The 12835-nt window shown below is 36.5% G+C and overlaps 1 pseudogene; it reads left to right on the top strand.

Annotated features, from left to right (window-relative positions):
- The first annotated feature begins 1313 nt into the window (after window positions 1-1313).
- Window positions 1314-2498, top strand: LOC138831502 (tripartite motif-containing protein 43 pseudogene; annotated as a pseudogene).
- Window positions 2499-12835: the final 10337 nt, after the last annotated feature.

The raw sequence follows: 12835 nt of genomic DNA, 5'->3' as shown, positions 1-12835 counted from the left end.
AATGGCATGGAGTTATTAAATTATATATCAGAATACCACATCATTTTATAATAAAAAGGCATAAATGATATTTAAAATAAAGATAAGAGAAATAGAGTGGAAGAAGAGCTCAGGGACAGATCTTCTACCCTGAGTTCAAGTCCAGCACTGACAGACAAACAACAAGAACAACAACATCGGAAGGATGAATTTGTATGGAAAATGGACTTGGGAGGAAGTGACCTAGGAGCCTAGGATGTTTGTTGACTCACAGTCAGGTGATCATCGACAGTCAGGTGATTACTGGTCTGATTAAAGCAGGTGATGGGAAAGCTGGGAGGGGCTGCTCTGTGGGCAGACTTAACCCTGATCACAACTCAAGCAAGAGATAATTCTTGTCCTCTCAGCTTTGTGCAAAGTGTGAATCAGAAGATCTCAGTCCAGGGAACCTAAGCATAAACTCAATTTTCTATTCCAAAAGCAAAAGCAAACAGAAGAGGACATGGCTTAAGTGGTAAAGTACCAACCCAGCATCAGGCCTGACAAATTACAAATTAATGAAGACCCACAAGATACAATGGATGATGCCACGAATGTGTCCTACAGTCCGGTGGAAAAGTAATAAACTCATAGTCCAAAAATAAAGCATACACAGAAGTAAAAAACAAAACAAAACAAAATAAAACAAACACAATAAACTTTTCCAACCCTGGACAAACCTAAGTTGCACCTAACCCAAATCACCTAACCAAATTGCAAGTCCTTGAAAGAGGAAGTAAAAGGTGGGGTTGTCAGGATGTAAATTCCAACTTCTATTGATATGTAAATCAGCTTCCCTAAACAACCAATCAGAGACACTTCCTTTCCTGGGCCCACCCTCTTTCAGTATAAATAGAGTGGAAGTCTGAGACTCAGGCATTGCTGAAGATCCCTCAGGAGGAGGAGGCTGTTTGGAGCTTGGATACTCCAGGTGAGGATCAGAGTGGGAGAATCTACTCCTCTTTTAATTCTTCTTTCCTTGGTTTGGTGTTGTTGTTGGTGGTGGTGTTTTGTCGGTTGTGGGGATTGAACCCAGTGGTAGGGCAGTGTTGCTGGGCCTCTTTGTTTTCAAGACTGGGCATTATCCCTAGGTCACTTTGTGGACAAGTTTAGTGCTTTACCACTTGAATCACAGCCCACTTGTGATTTTGGAGTGGTAAATAGGAGATAAGAGTCTGTGTCAGGGGGACTTTGGTGCCCAGGCCTGCTTCAAAGCTTGATCCTCATATCCCAATCTATTGGGTAGCTAGGCTTTTAGGGGTGAGTCACCAGCACCTCATTAGATTCTAGGAATGATGGATCCTGACATTGTCCAGGCCTTCCAGAAGGAACTGAGCTGTGGCATCTGTATGAATACTTTCATAGAGCCAGTCACCCTAGAGTGCGGGCACAGTTTTTGTCGACCTTGTCTCTTCCTTTGCTGGGAAGAGACTCCAGCCAGGTGCCCAGGATGCAAGGGACCCTGCCAGCAGACAAACCTGAAAACCAACGTGGTTCTGAGGAGCCTGGTGGCCATTGCCAGAAGAGCCAGACTCAGGCAGTTCCTGAGCTCTGAGGAATACATGTGTGGGACACACAGGGAGACCAAGCAGATGTTCTGTGAGGTAGACAGGGCCCTGCTCTGTAGGAGCTGCTCCATGTCTCAGGAGCACAGGGCTCACAAACACCATTCTATAGAAAGGGCTGCTGATGTGCAGAGGAAGATGATTTCAAAGCAGGTGCATGCTGTATGGGAAAAGACTCAAGAAAACCAGCACAATTTACAGGAGAAGAAGAGACTCACCAACCAATGGATTTATTATGTGAACCTCTACCGAGACATGACTAAGGATGTTTTTAGAATGCTGCAGCTTTTTGTCCAGGAGGAGGAAAGATATCATTCCCAGCTACTGATCAATGAAGGAAGAGCCATGTTAAAGCAACTCAGAGAAAGGGAAACCTAAATGCTTCAGAAGAAGCATCAGCTCAGGAATATGTTTCAGGAGCTGATCGAAACATACCAGAAGCCAGATGTGGAACTGCTTCAGGGTGTAGAGTTGACCCTAGAAAGCTGTGTGTCAGTGTTGGTCTTCATGCCACTTCCTCTGAGGCCACAGCTCAGTGCCCCTCCCATGCCTGGAATGAAAAAGAAGCTCAATCAGTACCGGGTGGAGATTGCCTTCAATGAAACTATGGGGAATCAAGGTCCTGGGAGCAGTGTTAGACATGACCATCAATATGCGGTTTTGAATTCTGAAGACTCCCTCCACTTCACTGCTTTTGGATGCCAAGTCTTCAGCTCTGGGAAACATTACTGGGAAGTTAGTGTGGATGAGTCTTCGACCTGGCCCTTGGGAGTTGTTACTGATTCTGTCATAGGGAGCAACCTCAGTGAATCTGAGGACGTTTTCCTCCTTTTGTTTGTGAAAGAGAACACACTTTACACCCTTTTTACCACCTTCCCATTGCTGTCTCAATATGTAGAGAAGCCTCTGGGCCGGGTTGGTTTGTTTCTTGATCTTGAGCATGGCAGTCTGAGTTTTTGGAATGTGGCTAAGTGTTCCCTTATCTGGAGATACCCCAATGATTCTCTCTGATTTCCTGTCAGGCCCCTTTATTCCAGTGGTATCCCGGTGTCTTAAGTGAAGAGACTCTCTATGTGTTGGGAACTCTATGGCAGAGAACCTTTCTCAAATGAAGCAAACCACTAATACTGTACTAATTTAAATTTTTTCATGAAATATGGTGGTAACTATAAAATGTAAAAACCAGTATTAAATGAAGATAAGATAAAGTAGCAACAATGCAACAAGAGAGCAAATAAATATTTTAAAATTGTTATAAAAATAAACCCATGCAAAATTGAGTCCCCAGTGATGGCTTTTCACCCTGAAAGCAGTTGGAATCCAGAATAACAACAAAAAGCAACATTGAATGCAGTGGGCACTGTTGTTTTACCAGTAATCCTTGCTAATCAGCAGGCTGAGTTCTGAGGATGGCAATACATAGCCAGGAAAAACAGATAAATCCAAGTGACTCTTATCTCCAAATAACCACCAAAGTGGAGTTGTGTTCACATGGTACAAGAAAAAAATTCCCACAAGAACAAGGCTCATGCCCTAAGTTAAAGCCTCAGGAAAAGCTAGTACAAAAATACAGTACTAGTTTCAGTGACACAAAGTTCTAGAGCAGCCTTTCTATTAATAGGTCCTATTATCCATCCTGGGAGGAAAAAAACAAACACCTCTCTCCTAGAGCATAGGGGTCTTTACACTTTCTATTAGATTGGATTCTTTAACTTTCGGTACCAATTCCTAAACAAGGGGGAAAAATGTATACTCAGACAAAGAGCTGGTAATAATGGAGAAGAGACTAAATGGTTGAACACTAAAGATGAAGGCCTGTCTTTAAATAGAAGAAATAAGTCATCCTTTTGGGGGGTAAAAATGAGCAGAGAGATTCATAATAATAACTATAGCAGGGCTGGGAAGGTGGCTCAGTGGTAGAGCGCTTGCCTTGCATGCCTGAGACCCTGGGTTTGATTCCTCAGCAACACATAAGAAAAAAGAAACAGCCGGAAGTGGCGCTGTGGCTCAAGTGATAGAGCACTAGCCTTGAGCTGAAGAGCCAAGGGACAGCGTCCAGGCCCACAGTTCAGGCCCCATTACCGGACCCCAAAAAAAAAAAAACCAAAAAAATAAACACAAACCATAACTATGGCAAACCTTAATTTATATATTAGGCATACTGAGAGGTTAACAAGAGCCACCACTTGTAACAATATAACAGGATGCTTTGCAGGTGTGTTGGCTCTTTTTTGGATAATTAATTGTAGTTCTTTGATCCCCTGTGGCATTATCATATGGAGTTAAAAATGCTTACTTTTTTGTTTCCCTTTCACCCTATATATTTAATTGTTGTGTGTTCATCCCTTCTGTAATTATCTTATTGATGGGCAAAAGCTGCTAACTTGAGATTCAATGATATGAATGTAGGGTTAGACTGCTACTTCCCTGTTGGAAATTCAGATATAGGAGAATTTGCTTTTAAAGCTCATGGTTCAACAAACAAGAACAGATAAGGTTCAAGATTGATTCATAGTAATAAATCCTGGAAGGTGAAAGCTTATGTCATCGATACTATAGAACTTACTACCCTAAAAATAATATCCTAGATAATTTTCTAAAGTTTATAGCAAATAGAGTATTAATAATGTGCTCTTATAAAACACACACACACACACACACAAACACACACACACACACACACACACACACACACACATGAGCATTAGTAGGTTCTCTTATCAGTTTATCATATATATTAATTTACCATTTCATTTTAATATAAGCTTAGTCATATATGGTGTTTATTAGCCTTTTGCTCCAACATAAAACTCAAGGACAGTGCATAGATCCTTAGTTTAAGCTCCTAAATGGATAAGTCACAATAGAAAATAGACATGGAGAAAGTAACCTCAGATTCAAGGATCCTTTTCTGACTCACAGTTAGGTGATGGACAGTCAGGTGATTACTGGGTTCAGGCTGGTGAAGGAGATGGGTGTAGGCTTCCTGCAGACCTAACAATGATCACATCCCATCCAATAGCTAGTCAAGTTAGCATATGTCTGCCATCTCAGCTATATACAAAGTCTCAATAGGAAGATCTCAGTCCAGGAAAGCCTAAGCATTAACACATTAATACAAAAATAAACTAAAAAATGGTATGTTGTATACAGTTCTGGTACTGTACTGTTGAATTCATACCATTTGCTTAAACTCTGCTAACCAATTTACTTAACTCTAAATGTTAATAACAATGCAATGATGTTGGTCCAGTTTTTCAATTTAGAAAACCATAGGCAGGTGTTAATAAACATAAGGTGGTGCTGAGTTTATTAGAAGAATGTTTGTGTGGTCATGTTTCACTGTATAAATGTGAGTATAAAGAATTCAGTGCAGTCTTTACCTTCCCACACGTGATTTTTTAGGGTGACCTCACCTTTCTAGTATAGGATTAAAAGTAGTGTTTGTGACTTTGACCACATTTGACTGTTGTCCTGTGAACTGTTGTTTTTATTTTTCTCTCATTTCCGAGAAAAAAAGATAAATTACTTGCTGTAATCATGCTGTATTTCCCTGGCTTATACATTTAAATTTCTATTGTTTATTTCTGTGAAATCTATGATACATTCTGACATCATTTTGATATTTTATCTAATCATACAAACATATACTATTCCATCTTTCTGCAATAATATCTTTGCATTAGTAATTAGTAATATCCTGGATACTGTATTGTTCATTTCAGAACTTCATGATTATTTTTACTACCGGCATAATTAATGCCATTGACAAAAGAACTCAATAAATTAGATGTAGTCAAAATTTTCTACCTTATATATCTAGAAGCACGAACAAAACTACTTTATTCTTGTTTGGGTTATAAATTTGTGGCATATATTGTTATGGATCTATAGTTTATTTTTTATTGTATTTTATTTATCTATTCATTATTTATTTTTGTTTAATTAATTTATTTTATTTGCTAGTTTTTAAAATATTTTATTTGAATAGTTGGAGAAAGGAGTTGCAATTCAATAAAGTAGTTTTTGAATACAATACATCTTGATCACTTTAATCCCTTTTTAACATTTCCACTCATCTCTCCCAACTGCTTATTCTCTGATTTTTTCTTAATTTTGTGGAATATGCATTGATTTTTTTTTTACTTGCTCCTGTTTTCCACCAATTTGCTATATTCTATGTCTACTTTCATAGTAGAACACTTTAATTTTATGCCTAGCAGGAGAGACTGTGCAACTCCCAAATTCCAGAACATTTATTTATTTTTACTTTTGTTAAAGATTATCTATTATTCCATTTAAAAATCATTTTATGTGTAATTGAAAAATGTTATATTTGTTAAATTAATTCTATAAAATTTAGGGATTCTTTGTATTTTGAAAGTATATTTGATCATTATCACCTTGGAATATTCTCAAATATTCGTCATTCAGAAGGAAATCTTATACCTGTCTGCAGCTATTCTGAATTCTCCTTAGACTTCCAACGCCAAAGAAACTAATATTATGCCTCATTTTGATAATTCAAAAATTTCATGAAAATCAAATCATTTTATGTGTTATTTTGTGTCTAGTTCTTTCTATCTAGCCTGTTGTCAGTGTTTCCACTAATATCAATTCTCCATTTCTCTTTTTTACTTGATAATGGGCTATTTCATGAGTATAATATGTTTTGTGATCTGTTTTCCTATTGGTCAGCCTGAAATTTTTTTTCAATTCTTTGGCTGTCATAGATAATATTGCTGTGATGATGCACAAGTTTTGAACTTAAGTGTATAAAAACTATAGGCAAACTTTCTAGGCTGTACAAAGTTTCTAGGCTGTTTGGTGTTTCTGTAACTAACTTCGTGAGGAACTTTTACACACTAATTTCCAAGATGAATGTGCTATTTTACAGTGTATGAGAGCTTCAATTTCTTTACATCCTTGCCAAACCTACTAATGCACATCTTCTTTTACCCATTCTGGTGAGTATCAAATGACATATCATTTCTATTTTATAAGTGATTTTACATGTGCTAATGCTATTAACCTCCTTTCCTCTGTTTACACATTGTTCGATTAAGAAATTTCAAGTCAAATTCTTTGTCCATTAATTTAGTTACTGGTCCATTTTTTCCTTGCTCTCCAATTCTTTTCTTTTGGAATAGGAGTGTTTACACCATGTTATTATATATTGAAAGTATGGTGCTCCTCATCCTCTCTGTCATCCTCTTCCTCTTCTTCTTCTTTTCTCTTCTTTCTCCTCCTTGTTCCTCTTTCTCTACTTCTTTTTTCTCCTCTTCCTCTTCTTCCTTCCTCTTACTCTACCTCTCTGGTTCCTCTTCTTCTTCTTCTCTGCCCCTCTTCTTCTTTCTTGGACCAAAGCTTCATACTGTCCTAGTAAGCACTCTACCACTTAAAACTGGACAATCCTAGTTTGTTTTTCACATAGGGTCTAGTGCTTTTACTCAGGCTTCCCTAGAATTGTGATCCTCCTGTCTTCACTATGAGTAGCTTTAATTAAAGGCATGTGTCTATATACTTGGCATATAATTGGTTTTGCTTTTTTTAAAAAAAATTATTTACTTTTTTTTGTTTTGGTCATGGGGCCTGAACTTGGGCACAGTCCCTCAGCATTTCACTTCAAGCTATCACTTTACCACTTGAGCCACAGTGTCCATTCCAGCTTTTTCTGCTTATATGGTGCTGAGGAATTGAACCCAGGGCCTCATGCATACAAGGCAAACACTCTACCACTGAGCCACTTTTCCAGCCCTATTTTGCTTTATTTTCATGGCAACTCTCAGCTAAAAATTTTCTTTGAGTCTCTGTGCACATTTTGAACCTGGAATTTTGAATGATGTTGGAAGTCAAGGCTACAAAGAATTTTGGAGAGAGGCAATGCTTTCTGTTACCTCTCCTTTTATGCTAGTGTCAGAAGATGAATGTACACCTTTTGGAGACAAAAGTGGAACGTTTTTGGATAAGGAGATGTGTTTGGGTGCTGTGTTCAAATGAAATGGTTAAGTCATATTGTCACTTTGATTGGATTGAAAAATATGCAGGAGAGCAATAACATACACAACTAGGTGTATGGGGGACTGAGTTCCCAGAGAAGTTTAGCAAAGTGGAAAAACACATACTGATTGTGTACTATCCTCAAGTCTAAGAACTTAGAATCAAGGGAGGGAAAATGAGAAACACACTTATTCAGGAGTTCTCTCTCTGCTTACAAATCACCATAATGTGTTACTTATTTCCTTGTCTTGGCCATTTTCTCTCAGCCAAGATCAACTAAAACGGAACCATAAAGCAACATAGCCTTCCCTCCTTTAACTGGTTTTGCATAGGTTATTTCTCAGTGATGAGAGTCTAACACATTGCTGAATTTAAAAATTGATTAATAAACAATTTGAATTAAGTGATTAGAATTGACTTAGTTACAGTGATGAAAATTGACATGCATTTTTAGAGAAGAATGACTGCCACAGTTGTGCATTAAAACTTTCTGAGCTTAGAAATGTATAATACATTACTCAGAGGAATCTTCTGGGAATAAAATCATTGCAATTTTTTAATCAGAAAAAGTAGGAATAATTTTGAGAATATAATTTAAGTCCACTTTTTGAACTTTGAGAAAACAAACACAAAGCTATTTTAATTAGAAAAAGTGTGTTATCTATTAAAGCTATATCAAAAGCTTTTTTAAAAGAAATTCATGTAAATAGGATCTCAGATCAAGAGGAACCAATTAAGAGCTTTACTATTCATACAAGTATGAGATAATTAGGACTAAGTTAGTATAAATAGGAAGAGATGATAAATTGATATGAAGAACACTTAAGGAATAAAAAAATTTTTATTTTCATCTTTATCAAAATCTATTTTTTATATTTATGTACTATATATTCTATATTAACATCTATATGTGTGTATATGTACATATATATATATATATATATATATATATATATATATATATATGCATTCACAAGCCTCATGAGTGACAAAAAAATCCAACCAACAAAAAAAACATGGGGAATGTAGTGAAAAAAACACAAATTCAGATATCAAAAGTGGCGTGGTGGGGTCAAGGGGAAAGACTAGACAAATGAAGAGGAAAAGGGGAAGAAAATGCAGGCAAGAGTCTAGTGTATAGCCTACCAAACAGAAGGGGATGGTAGAAGAAAGACTGGTGACAATGTTGAAAGAGGTAACACTGATCAAGGCATATTGTGTTTGTAAGCTGCTTTGTTTTCTGCCAATGCCTTTGTCCAATGACTTAATGATAAGACTAAAAAAATCACAATAAATTACAACTTTTAGCCAGTTACCTGTGGCTCATAACTGTAAATCTAGCTAATCAGGAAGCTGATATTTCGAAGCCAGTCCTTGTAGGAAAGTCCTTAAGATGATTATCTCCAATTAACCAGTATAAAGCTGGAAGTGGAGTTTTGGCCTAAGTCTTTGACCACCAGTATCAAGTGGAAAAGCCAAGAGAGAGTATGAGGTCCTGAGTTCAAACCCTGGGGCTGCTCCCCCCATGTAACACTTCAGTAAAAATTTATTTAGACAAAATATTTAAGGATAAATTTGCATTTTTTATGAGAAAGGCTGACAATTGATATTACTTCTCTAAATTCTGTAAGCAATCATTTGTTAAGGTTAGTTGGTATTTTAATTAATGAGTTGAAATTTTGAGATTAGAATTTTATAAACCTACACAATACTGGACTACGTAGGAATGGCTCCATTTCAATTTATTTTCTTTCTTTTTCTTATTTATTGTTTGTTTATTGTATGTTTATTTATTGACATGTCTTAGGGCTGGAAGTCTGGGCCTGGGCTCTGTCTCTGAGCTCTACTACTTGAGACACAGCTCCATTTCCGGCTTTTTTGATGGTTCCTTCGAGATAAGAGTATCATAATAGACTTTCTTGCGAAGGCTGGCTTTGAAACTCTATTCTCAAATCTCAGCCTCCTGAGATAGCTAGAATTACAGGCATGGGCAAGCATCACCTGGCATTCAATTTCAATTAGTAAAAATATTAAATGGTAGAGTGGTAAAGTATTGCAGTAAAAATCTTAAATTTATTTTGAAAATTTCTTTATATAATCACATTTCTTAAGATGAAATAAAATTTCTTTATATAATCACATTTCTTAAGATGAAATACTTCACATTTTAAGTAATTTGTTGCATGTTGAATCAGATTATTCAAATCATGTTTCTATCCTTTAATGTTATAGATTACTATCTAATCATGGATTTAGATTATCAGCAAAGCTTTCTACATATTCAAATAACTATTCTCTGTATGTTGTATTTTTTTTAGTTTGTTACAATATGGTATAATTCACTACATTTTATTCAAATGAGTTTTGTGGTCATATAATTAAAAATAACCTATAATAAAGTCACTACAAAGAAGGCAACTCTGTTGCACAAATGCAATATTGTGTGATCAAGAATATAAGGTGCACACAATCAAACCAGTAAGAAGTTAAACATATATCACCGAGTGTGTGTTTGTGTGTGTGTTTGTGTGTGTGTGTGTTTACATATGTAAGTTTTAAAATAAATTTTTATCGTGAAAATACTGTACAAAGGGGTTACAATCACATGAGCAAGGTAATGAGTACATTTCTTATCAAGCACTATTGCCTCCTCCTTTGTTGGTGTTTCCTCTATCATCCTTTCCCTCACAACTCCACAACTACATTTCCCCCTACTCTCTACCCCCTGCTCATTACCATTCCCCCCTCCACAAAAAACAGTTTGTTTTTTTCCTTCCTCTCCATAAATTATACCAACATCAAATAGAGTGAAAATAGGGATTATACCATGGGGGAAGGACAAACAAATCAACAAAAAATTACCCTATAAATATGTTAGAAACAATAGGAAGAAAGAAAAACCACTTGAGTCCTTATCTTGGGGTTTCTTTTGTCTAACATTAAGCTATCTGATCTTTTCTGCTTGTTTCAGATATTTCAAATAAGGGAAACCATGGGACCTAGGTTTCTTTGGACGTGGCTTATATCACTTAATATAAGTTTTTCTAAGTCTTTCCATTTCCTAACAAATGGGGCAATGTCATTCTTTCTGATAGAAGCATAGAATACATTGTGTATATGTACCACATTTTCTTGATCCATTCATCTACTGAGGGGCATCTGGTTTGGTTCCATATTTTAGCTATGGTAAATAATGCTGCAATAAACATAGTTGTGCTGGTAGCTTTAGTGTGGTCTTGTTTGTGATCATTTGGGGAAATACCCAAAAGTGGGATTGCTGGGTCATAGGGGAGCTCTATGTGGAGTCTTTCGAGGAACCTCCATACTACTTTGAAAGTAGCTGAACAAGTTTACATTCCTATCAATAGTGCAGTAGGGTTCCATTCTGGCCACGTCCCCTTCAGCATCTGTTGTTATGAGAGTTCTTAAGTATAGCTATTCTAACTGGGGTGAGGTGGTATCTCAGTGTTGCTTCGATTTGCATTTCTTTTATGGCTAGGGAGGTTGAGCATTTCTTCATGTGTCTATTGGCCATCCTTCTTTCCTCTTCAGAGAAGTTTATCTTTAAGTCTTTAGCCCATTTATTTATTGGGCAGTTGTTTCTTTGAGGATTTGTTGTTGGGGGATTTAATATTTTGAGTTCCAGGTATATTTTAGGTATGAGTTCCATGTCCGTTGTATGGCTAGTGAAGATCTTCTCCCAATCCGTGGGCTTTCTATTGATCTTGCTAGCTATGTCCTTGGCCATGCAGAAGCTCTGCAATTTTATGCAATCCCATTTGTCCAACCTTTCCTTGATTTGTTGTGTTTCTGGGTCTCTATGTTATAACCCATGCTTTCACTGAATTTGATGTTGGTATAATTTGTGGAGGGGAAGGGCAAAAACAAATCTTTTAAGTAGGGATACAGGTGGACACATTGCAACAATGAGATGTACAAGTCATTATTTGGAAAAACAAACTTAACAACTTTGGTCGGGGGAGGGGGGAGGATCAGATAGGGGGAGATGGGTGGAATATGGGAAGGAATAGGAAGGGGAAACAAAAAGGAGGGAACAATGCCTGATAAGAAATGTACTCGTTATCTTGCCCTTATAATTGTAACTCCTCTGTATGGTATTCTCACAATAAAAAAATAATCGGCCTATGCCAAAGAGAGGTAGGATTTCTCCTATTCTGTCCTGTAATGTTTTCCGAGTGCCTGCTTTGACTCTGAGTTCTTTGATCCATTTGGAGTTGATTCTGGTGCAGGGTGGTATATAAGGATCTAGCTTTAGTTTTCTAAAGGGGGTTAACCAATTTTGCCAGCATCATTTACTGAAGAGGCTGCTTTCTTCCATTCTATTTTCTTTTCTTGCTCCCTTGTGGAAAATTAGATGGCTATAGGTATGTGGGTTCATTTCTGGGTTTTCAGTTCTATTCCATTGGTCTTAAGGTCTGTTCTTGTGCCAGTACCAAGCTGTTTTTATTACTATGGCTTTGTAGTAGAGTTTAAAATTTGGTATTGATATTCCTCCAGCACTGTTCTTTCTGTTAAGGATCATTCTTGCTTTCGGGGTCCTTCATTGTACCCTATGAATTTTTGGATTGCCTCTTCTATTTCCTTGAAGAATGAGGTTGGAATATTGATAAGTATGGCATTGAATTTGAAGATAGCCTTGGGAAGTATTGCCATTTTCATGATTTTGATCCTTCCAATCCAGGAGCAGGGAGGTTTTTCCACGTTCTAAGTACTCTTTTGATTTCCTTTTTCAGGTTTTTAAAGTTTTCATCATAGTGGTCCTTCACTTCTTTGGTTAAGTTAATTTAGTGAAAAGACCTGAATCAAACTTGTAGTTATAAAATTCAACGAAAAGGTAATCATTTCACTGAAAAAATTATTGGCCATATTGTCAATTAAGGAAATAACAAATGTTGACCTCACTGACATTGCCATAGTACCATCCAACATGAACTATGTAAAGAGAAAATGAAATAAAATGACTCATGTATCAGTGAGTAATGAGACATCATAAGAGGACCAATGCTTGTGTAATAGAGTAACATAAACAAGAGTATGGACAATATAAAAAAAGAGAAGTCAATATCTTATCAGAAATTTGATTAAAAAGTAAATATCCAGTGATTAAAGGAATTCACTAGTCCACCAAACAAGAAAAACAAAGTAAATAATTATAGGTATATCTTGATGAAATAATAAAAAAATCTAAAAATAAATATCATTAACATTTACAACAAGGAAAATGTATGTAC

Source organism: Dipodomys merriami, unplaced genomic scaffold, assembly GCF_024711535.1.
Source record: "Dipodomys merriami isolate MVZ:Mamm:240054 unplaced genomic scaffold, mDipMer1.0.p SCAF_1980, whole genome shotgun sequence".
NCBI classification, from domain to species: Eukaryota; Metazoa; Chordata; class Mammalia; order Rodentia; family Heteromyidae; genus Dipodomys; species Dipodomys merriami.
This window is presented reverse-complemented; position numbering and strand designations above follow the sequence as displayed.